This window comes from Centruroides sculpturatus, unplaced genomic scaffold (assembly GCF_000671375.1).
Source record: "Centruroides sculpturatus isolate CEXI.00-Female unplaced genomic scaffold, Cexi_2.0 scaffold69, whole genome shotgun sequence".
NCBI lineage: Eukaryota > Metazoa > Arthropoda > Arachnida > Scorpiones > Buthidae > Centruroides > Centruroides sculpturatus.
Window position 1 is genome coordinate 44,887 of NW_019384304.1, and position 10,713 is coordinate 55,599.

A 10,713-nucleotide genomic window follows, 5' to 3' on the forward strand; every position below is an offset into this window, starting at 1 on the left:
CGGCATATGGGCAAAATTTATGCGCCAGCGTAATTAATTCCGGTAATTACGTCATCCCATGTTACAAAACTGATGATTAGAAACGTTATCCGGTGTTATACTGTGTTAAAATTTTAATAATTCCATCGGCTCGAGCGCCATGACAGTTTGAGTCAATGTGATAGATCCCAGAAGTAAAACAAGATGCTTCGAGTAAGTATGGAAAATTAATTATTTTTTATGGGCCAAACGGGGAAAATGCTTGTTTGCATTCCACGTGTTACCATACTGTGCCATCGCGCGCTTTCACAATACAGTCTTGTTAAAGGAGACAGTTTCGTAACACCTGATATCAATTTCCTGTGTTTAAATTTGGGATAGTAGTAGTAGTAGTGTGGGATTGATAAAAATGAATCTATTTTCCTACAGTTTACACGTGATTCATTCGTTCTTTCGTACACAATTGTGTCAAAACACGTGACAGAGGCCATCGATCAAACAGCAATCTCTGCTGATTCACAATAACATAATTTACTCACAATAAATGCTGTCAACTTGATAAATGTCCCTTATCGTCAGATAACGTAACTCTTCCTTATTTTTCTTCACTTAATTTTATTTAAATTGTTTATACGTCCTCCATTTTGAATCTTACGACAGCGCCATTTGTATGCAATTAATCGAGCTTTTAACGTTAATTAGTGTTTGTTTTAAGTGTTTAACCGAATGCTTGAATACAGAATTGTGTTCAAAACCAAAATATTCGGGTTCTTGTATGTTTATTTTGATTAATAAACTAACAGCATCATTAATGTTAGGGAGGGTTATGACCCCGTTCCAGTTCCTCTACTTAATGGTAATTAATGGATCAAATATGGAGATTTGAAACAAGATGCCAAAACAAAAAAAAATAAAATTGACGTGTGACGTGTTAGAATATTATGTAAATTGATACTTGATTATGTTATTAATATGTAAACATGTCACGGTGTAATGATTTCGTGGCGTAACGCGACGTTACATTCAATTTCCTTTAAATTCTGCTGCTAAGCTGTATAGAAAACAATATTATGCGCATATCCGTCACATTTAAACACTTAATACTACGTAACGTCGCACTTAAGAGATCGCACGACGCGTCGCGTTTAGTTATTTCCTCCCCCGTAACGATTAACTGTCGCGTCGCGTCGCGCTGAAATGCGAATAAATTAATCGATAACGTTAATAGAATTGTTTATGTTAAACGCAAATGGAATTATTACGTTACTCTCGAGAGACGGAAAGTTACTTCATTATATTCTCACAACGCAATCTGTAAACACTCGGCTCATCCCGTCACAATCGCTAAGTATCGCGTCGCTTACAGTACGCGGTTATCTAGCGATAATTTATCAAAACACATTAAAATTCATGTTAAAAAAAACGCAGAAATTTGCATTCTAAATAGAATAAACACGTATTAAATTTATTTTTGATGTCGCAATGGCCTCTACGCGACACTCCACAAATAATTCGCCATTATTATTATTCTAAGGAAACATCTGGCGAATAAAGAAATATATAATTAACACCCCATTTAAACACCAAATTACTTTTTCTATTATTATTTTTATGGTTGTGTTTCTCGTATTATTGACGCAGCTTAAAAGGTTTACAAAAGTAATCACCGTGACGTCCTTGAGTGAACTTAACACGTGACGTTCTCTATTCTAACCATAGACAGGAAATAGTTCTCGCAACGACATTTCATCACCGGAAGTACTCTTCTAGCGCGCAATTTTGTTTTACGAATTAAACGCCCTCTTTATAATTTATAATTCCGGAAATTTACTGTCCGCCAGGTAACTAGAAATGGCGTTTACAAAGAAGTATTTTTAGACGAAAGAAGTCACTTTAGAATATAAAGAGAAACACCTTTCTAGATCAATAAGTCTGTAAATTATCCACGCGATCGGGATCGATTTTATTAATCTGCTCAGTCAACTACATTCCAATCATAAATTTAGTTTCTAAATTTTTATTAATTACAAAGTTTAAATTAATGATTAATTTAAAAATTAAAGAAACATAACTAAATATTAAAAAGAAATCGCTTAAAATAAGTCGTCTTCTGCTTTATATGGAAGATATAAATTTTCAAAAGTTTAAACAATGATTGATTGGATGAACCATCGCCTGATTGGCTGAAGAAGTTAATGTAGGGAGGAGTTATATATAACTTAACCAATCGTTGTAATTAAATTCGATTTGAATTTTTCAAACAGTTTAAATTTCATATTTAGCAGAGAACCGTCAATATTTGCTTTTTTTTTTTATGGGATTAACGATTCCTTTAAAGGTTTACTTTATGTTATTATTATGTTTACTGATCATGACGATATATATCCGTTTGGTTTCTAAATTTATAGCATAATTTCGGAAAATTTCACCGATCGTACAATCGGTAAACAACTTTACTCATTATAAAGTTAATTTTCATATCACATGCCAAAAATAAATCTCAAGTACGTGGATAATTTCGCAATTTACCTGGCATTCGTGATCGATCACCACATTGCAAAAATGATCAAAATAATCGATCATTTCGATAAGAATCGCGATTGTTTGCTGGAGTAACTTCATCCCAACTTATACATATCTTTTTTTATTGATGATAATCGCTTTGATAATCAATAATTAGATCATCTCATCGTGAAAGATAATCATCAGCTAATTGGGATCGAATTCTACATTACTCGAATGATTAATGATTGTTAATAATTCCCTCTTAAAGGAGGAGGATAACATCAATAGCACGGCTGGAATGAATATTTTCTGGATGATATTTTAAAATTTATCATCATTCTGTTCGATAGATAACAGCTCGTGGTAGCTAAATCGATGACGTGAGAGTTTATAAAGGGGATAATTAATTATATCTGATAATCCCCTTTACGAGTAAGAATGAATTATGTTTAAAAGTGTCGAGTGTAGTACATCTTTATTGTCTGAATTCCATCTGGTTATAAGTTGTTTCCAACTCGTAAACACGTGGATTGACTAGAATTTGTAACTCTTTAGCACACAATATATAAAATATTTAACAATTAACAATACTGAATCTTGCTAAGGATGCAGAGATAAGTGGGATGATGTATCATGATGTAGGAAGATAAACAGGAAACTTTTATAGATTTCTAAAGAGTAATATTAATAAAGATGCCATATAAAAATCTATATATGCAGTTAATAATAAACCACTTATTACAGAAATACGTATGTTTGTCTGCCTGCCTCTCTTTTATTTTGTGCTATTACAGCAATAAAAATTAAATAATAATTATATTCTTCGAGTTCTTGAGAATAATCTTGAACAAATTAAGGATTTAAACTTCATTATTAAACATATTCTGGTGTATAAAATTAGATACTTTATGCTGAATGCGTAGATTGATGGCGGCAAATTTAAGTTCGTTTCTAATCAATTTTAATAATTTAATTGCATATTTTATCATATTTTAATATAGTTATTCAGTATAATTAATTAATACAATTATTAAATAATTGTTTTTATGCAAAATATGAGATCTTATTGTTATTTAAAACTGCTGTTAATAGTTTGATTATCATATTTTCTTAAATTAGGCGGCTTATTTAAGTTCATATCTTTAATGGTAGAGCTTTAAAACACTTTATTTTTAAAAACGTATGCAGTTAATGGTTTCAGTAATGATAATAAAATTCTAATTAATTATAATTAATAAATAGTATCATAATTAGTGTAAAATTATCCTGCGAAACATAAAGTATATAAAACCGTATATAAGGCGGCATATTTAAGTTAATAGCTTTTTAAAATTTTAATTTAAATTAATTTTATCTTTCAAAATTTATAGCGTATATCTTCAGCAAAGATATAAAAAATAGAATATTTCATTTTTATTATATTTAATTATATAAAAAAGTAAAGTTATAAACATCAACCCAGTCTCTTTGTATGTAAATTTATAGATAATAATCCTCTCCTTTCCTTTATAAAATTTTTATCTATAAAAATCTCTAGTTTTTATTTTATATCAGGATATATATATAAGTTATATATATATACTGTAATATATTTTATGGAGGGAGATATTTCAAATCAAACGAAAAAGGCAAAACAGTTAGAGATACAGCATTATGTGAATTAGTTTGAAGAGAATTTTGACCACTTTATGTGTAATATAAAATAGTTTCAATGGAAGTGTAAGGCGATAAGGCTTCCATAAAAGTTCCTATCTTATCTGAGCATGTGGTTTCGTCTCTACTGACAACAGAATAAACGTCATTTTATGATGATGCCAAACAAGAAATTCTTCGGTTTGTACTTTTTATTTTCTAGATTTTTATTTTTAATAAAATAAAAATAATAATGATAATAATAATAATAATAATGAAAAATAAAAGAATTTTATTCATATTTTTAATACTTTATAAACATAAAGTGATGCTGAAGATGCTGCAGCATCCGAATCTTCATCACTCCGCATCTTTGGATTTGATTTGATTTAAGTATTTAAAAAATTGATGGCTTAATTTTTTAAATATTTTTACCATTTTTTTAAATTAAAATAAACGTTTAAATTGTTTAAAATTATTTAAATTTTAATAAATATTACAACCACATTTGAATGGGATGCTGCGTAATTTAAAACGACATCTGTGGACGGTTAAGCGAAATAATGATCCTTTTTTTTTGCATAAAAATGTAAATTATTGTGAGTTAAATGTGTTCACGATCAAGTAAAGATGAACATTAACGAGTGTTTAGGAGGGGCGAGGGGGAAAACATGCTTCCGAGTTAATCTGTATAAAGAAATAGGCAACAATAAACAACCTTTAACATTCAATAGAAGCAACAGGTTCGCTCGAGTAGAGTTGGAGAAGAGGCGCCGCAATTCCTCAATCGTCTCTGGTGTAACCATGACAACAACATCCCTGTCCATTCTAAAAATAGTTTGATCAGAGAACAGATGGCCGGATGTTTGGTTCGTGCAGTTAAGTAGACAGCACGGCTTGCACCAATGACAGTTAAGTCGTTCTATTCGCCGTTTTATATATATATTTACTGTTTTTCTCTTGTGACGTCAGTAAACATCACCCTCGTACGAATTACTTGTGATTTTATCGCTTTGTCAAGCGTGAGTACTTTCAAATCTTAATCGTTGTGATCATATACATGAATAATGACGTTATAAATTTAACTCTAATGCCGCTTATTTATCATTTAAGTCCTCTTATCTGCGCCATTTTTGTGGATATTTTTATGAAGTCGAGTTTATTACGCGACTGCATGCGTTCTCGTATGATTTACTTGCAAACAATTAAATGTCTTTAAAAGTTCTTAATTTATTTTAAAATTTAATTATTATTAATTTTTTTCTATAATATCACGCGCCACTCTTCTTTTCGAGAAATGTGGAAGATGAGAACAAATTTTTCTTCTTGTTCGCTTTATTGGATGGATGAATTATCAAATATTTGATGTTATATTCGACAAAATTGTTTATTATTTAATAAAATTGATAGCAAACATCCTGAATTTTTTTTATTTTTTATTTTTAAACTTTTAATCTTATGATATTAAACAAAATGACTAGCAAAGGTGAAGAGTTTACGGACAAAAGTAGAGGAAGGAGGAAATAATGAATATTTTCAGGAATTTCCTCAATTGAAAATGAAGGAGTTTCTTCAATCTTGAGGATTTGAGGAAACTCTTAAACAAAGAAGAAGAATTAAAGTTTCGTGCAGAAACAAATAGCATTTCTGTTATGGGTAATCAATATTCCTTTCAATTGGTACTCCTAAATTAGACAAAATTCTCTGGGGAAGCTTTAATTCTAAGAAATTTAGCAAAATTATTAGCAAAGATGAACGTGCCGCGGATAGAAAATAGACGAGAGGAAAGCTGAAGAGCATTTCCAATTGAGAAAACTCTTAGCATTGAAGAACTTCTACAGAGATGAAGATACAACGGAGGAAAGTTACGGGACATTATGGTTAATCGATATTCCTTTCAATTGGTACTCCTAAATTAGACAAATTTCTCTCGGAAAGCTTTAATTCTAAGATATTTAGCAAAATTATTAGCAAATATAAATATGCTACGAATAGATGACAGGGGAGAAGAAACTGAAGAGTATTTCCAATTGAGAAAACGTTGAGGAACTTGAAAGAAAATTACTACAAAGGATAGAAAACACTATAGGAAGGAAGTTGAAGAACATTTCCACTTAAGGAAACCCTCAGCAATGAGGAAACTACAAAAGAAAGAAGAAGAAGAATTAAAGTTTCATGAAGGAATAAATAGCGGATAAACTTCTATTAAAGGTAATCAATATTCCTTTCAACTGATACCTTCCTAAATTCGACAAATTTCTCTCGAAAAGTTTTAATTTAGAATTAGAAAAATTAAAAAATAAAAATAAAAATTATATATACTAAAGTGTAGCAGATGTTATTGATGAGAGGACATTCCGATAAAGTTCGTAGAAAATAAAACTTTAACTATAATTTTCTAAATTAAATTTAAACTTCATTTAAAGTGAATTCCTTGAGGCAAATTACTAAACATTTGCAGCTTGATATTATTACTTTTATGCGGTTTTTAATCACAACAAAACAGAATTTTAAATTAAATTTTCTTTTTTTCTAAGGTTCTCCTCTTCCACTTTCTCTTCTTTCCACTAAAATTATTTGCTTAAATGTCCTGCAAATGGTTCCAAAAAGTCCAAAAAGTTACGTTGTTTATAAGTTTATTACACGCTTGAATTCTTTTCAGATCTCTTTAATGTTATTATCCTGTTAAGCATCTCATTAATATGGTTGCATGATAATTATAATTATATGCCACTACTCAATATTATACAAGTTTATTGGGTTATAGAAGAAATTAATTGCAATTTTATACATTTTATAACCTTAAAAAATTTGTATATAAGTTTATTTTTTAAATAAAAAAAATCTACAAAAAAGAATAAGGAATTATTGAGAATTTTATATATTTTATAACCTAGAAAAGTGCTTAGAAGTTTGTTTTTTAAATAAAAAAATAAAATATTATAAATAAATAAGGAGTTAATAAGATTTTTATGCGTTTTACATCCTAAAAAATCGCTTAGAAATTAACTTTTAATAAAAAACATTATGTTAAAACAATTCCGTATTACCTTAATGTATAATTTAATTTAATTTTTTTATATTAAATAAATTAATTAAAATAAAATTTAAAGTTCAAAATATATATTTTTTAAAATAAAATAACTAATTTTAATATTTTATAAACGATGTAAAATGCCAAAAAATACATCATTTTACAAATAAGCTTTATTTAAAATTATTATTTAAACTTAATAAAACATTAATCAATGCATCTCTTTAACATATATGAAAATTATAATAATAAGCCCCTCCTATTATATGAATCGTAACGTGATGGGCGTGCAATTGTAATTTTCAAAACTTTGAAAAGTTTTGAAAATTACAATTGCAAATTGAAATGGGAGGGGCTTATAATTTAAATTTTTAAAAATTATAATAATAAGCCCCTCCCATTATATTAATTGTAACGAGATAGGCGTAAAATTATAATTTTGAAAATTTCAAATGGGAGGAGTTTAAAATTTAAATTTTTGAAAATTTGAAATGGGAGGGGCTTATAATTTAAATTTTTGAAAATTTGAATTATAAGTCCCTCCCATTATCGAAATCTTAAGAGAGGATCTTAAAATTAAAATTTTTCAAATGTTAATTTTATAAATGAACTGAAAAAATAATAAAAATTTTTGTTTAATTAATTAAATTATAAAAAATTTTCTTAAATAACTAATTTAAAATTATAATAATTTTATTATGTAATTATGTAAATAAATTAAAATTAGTTTCATTACATCAATTTATGTTAATATAAGCTTAAGTAACCTTAAGGATTACGTATGCTTCATTATGTTAATTTATGTTAAAATTATATTGGCGCACGTATTAATTTTATTATAAATTATGTTAATTTATATGCGAGCTGGTAAATATGATATGGAAGTGAGAACAGTGACCCATATAGATGAAAATAAGCAGAAAAGTAATCTCATAATTGAAGATTGGGGTTGAGAAAGAACAAAGGTTTTCCTCACATGTAACCAGATCTAATATAGAGAGCAAGGTACTATGCCCTTTAACATTGTTCTATTGAACCTGTGTAGAAAATATAGGGCTACTTAAAATAAATTTTACTCTTTCCAACAGGATATGTTTTATTTAACAGTTAAGGATCGATACAGCTTATGAGTCAGCAATAAAATGTTGTAGACTCGGAGGAATTCACAAAGAAAAAAGGGGGGAAGAAATATCGAATATCGAATTCCAATCGTAAACTGTTGTAGAGAAGATTAAATAGGGAAGCGTGGTAGAAATGGTGACAGTGTATTAAACGAATCATAGTTTAATCTATCCTTTCTGCTATAGAAAAATCTACTGATGCTAATGAAAATGATTTGCATCCTCATCCAAGGATGAGGATGCAAATCGTACGAGATAGATGAAGTGGAAGACTTTGTCTGCATGAATTACACATAGACGGAAGTTTAGAGTATTGTATGGGAGAATTGTTATGTTAAAGAAGAGATATTTTTATATTTTTGTTAGGAAAATTTATTTTGAAATTCATTTTTTTTTCTCTTCGAAATATTGATGGATGTAATGGTTCGAGTCTCTTGGGTAAATATCAATCTTTGTAGTAGTTCGATGTTTGCTGGAATTGATCAAACCTCTGTAGAAAATGCAAGGTTTAACTTGAAGTAATAAAATTGTGGTTTTAGTGAAGTTGTCGTTGTTGCAGGAATGGATAATCACGTGGAAAATTGTGCTATTGCCAATGGTTTATGCTACTACTGTAAAGCTTTAAGTACGCTGTGAAACATACTAGGTTGATACTAGATTCATTGTTGTTGATGTAGAATCACATAAAACTATTTTATAATTAAACAACGACGGTGCTGTTGTAGGAAATATGTTGTTGCTACTGTAACAGAAGAGCTCTCATGTCATTTCTGCTGTTGTTAACGATAAGGAATTATCTTCTGTTAAAGAGAGCTTGTCTTAATTATGGACAATACTATCGAAATTTTAATATAATTAATAATGATATTGCTGGATGATACAGATATATCGTTCGCTGCAGTAATCAAATGGGGTGTAGAAAGTACTGTTTACATATAGAATCAGAAACGTTATTGCTATTGTTATTGAGGAATAGTAATGTTGTTATTGAATAAAACAGAATAATCAATACAATTTTATGACGTATGGAAGATTTTTAGTCGACTGAATATTTACTTAGTGTCATCATTATTGGGAAGCTACAGAGTAATTACGCCTACGATACGGTTCTATAATCCACTAGCATATAATAAAACACAAAATTCTCCTCATTAACTCCTTATATAACACAGCTTTTGTTACTATAAATGAAAAAATATATATATAAGAAACTAACCCCATAACTTATACCAAAAAAAAAAAATATATACTCTTAACGATTATCTACAGAAAGGTTACGCTAACGACCTTACTAGATTAATAATTAGTTAAAGTTGACAGCAGTAATCCGGGATTAGGATAAGAACAGATTTAAAGTAACACGATTCAGATTAAAATCTACCAAGCGTACATGCGCAGTGAAGGAGGAGAGACTGAATAGTCTGTCTGTTCTTCCGTCTGCCTGACAGAAACGAGTGTGCATCCGACCCGCTTATCACGTCTGTTTGACAGGCGATTTTTACATTCTGTGCTGTTTCCTACCCCGAAAGTAAATCAAGTAAGAACGATTTAATATGAAATTAATTCAAATTTTTTAATATAAAACATAGTTTTACTCTCCGTCTTTCTTTAGCTGTTTAACTCTTAAAGTTAGAGGGGTTTACACTATCGAATTTAGTCGAAATTCTCTTAAATTATACGCGTATTAGGTTATGTAAAGCGTATAAATTTCGATATTTGGCTTACCTGTAATTACGTTATCGATACCTGTGTGTGTATATATATATATATATATCCGGGAAGTTTATCTATAGAAGGAAATTTCATCTTTGTAGATGATGTGTCGTATCACGCGATCCTATTTTTATTGGTTTTTTTTTTTAAAGTTATATAAAAGTTCATTTTCGATCTTTGTAGATTAAATTACGCTTGTAGACTTAATCAATTTTATTATTATTAATTTTATTTTTTAATTATATATCGAAATTATATATAGAAAGTGGAATGAAGAATTAATAATAACGATTTTTCTAAGTTTAGTTTCTTGTAAATTGTAAAATTTGTTGTATTCTTTTATGCTTTAATTGTTTCAAAATCTTTTTATTTTTTCTATATTTTGAAATTTTTAATTAATTTTTTTTCAACAATAAGAACTGAAGTTTATTAATTTCATTTTAAAATTGGAAACAACAAAAATCTGTTCATTTCATCTAAAAATGGAAACTGAAATTTATCAATTTCATCTGAAATTGAAAGCATAAATTTGTCGATTTCATCTGAAAATAGAAAGTGAAATTTATCAATTTCATCTGAAAATAGAAACTGAAATTTCTCAATTTCATCTGAAAATAGAAACTGAAATTTATCAATTTCATCTGAAAATAGAAACTGAAATTTATCAATTTCATCTGAAAATAGAAACTGAAATTTATCAATTTCATCTGAAAATAGAAACTGAAATTT

General features: G+C 28.5%; 1 protein-coding gene across 1 annotated transcript in view; it reads left to right on the forward strand.

Annotated features, from left to right (window-relative positions):
• The first annotated feature begins 8,002 nt into the window (after window positions 1–8,002).
• Window positions 8,003–10,713, forward strand: part of LOC111618241 (diacylglycerol kinase 1-like) — a 61,591-nt gene continuing 58,880 nt past the window's right edge. The window contains exon 1 of the mRNA XM_023359727.1: window positions 8,003–9,808. The gene's annotated coding sequence lies outside the window, so the exon portion shown is untranslated. The remainder of the gene's footprint in view (window positions 9,809–10,713) is intronic.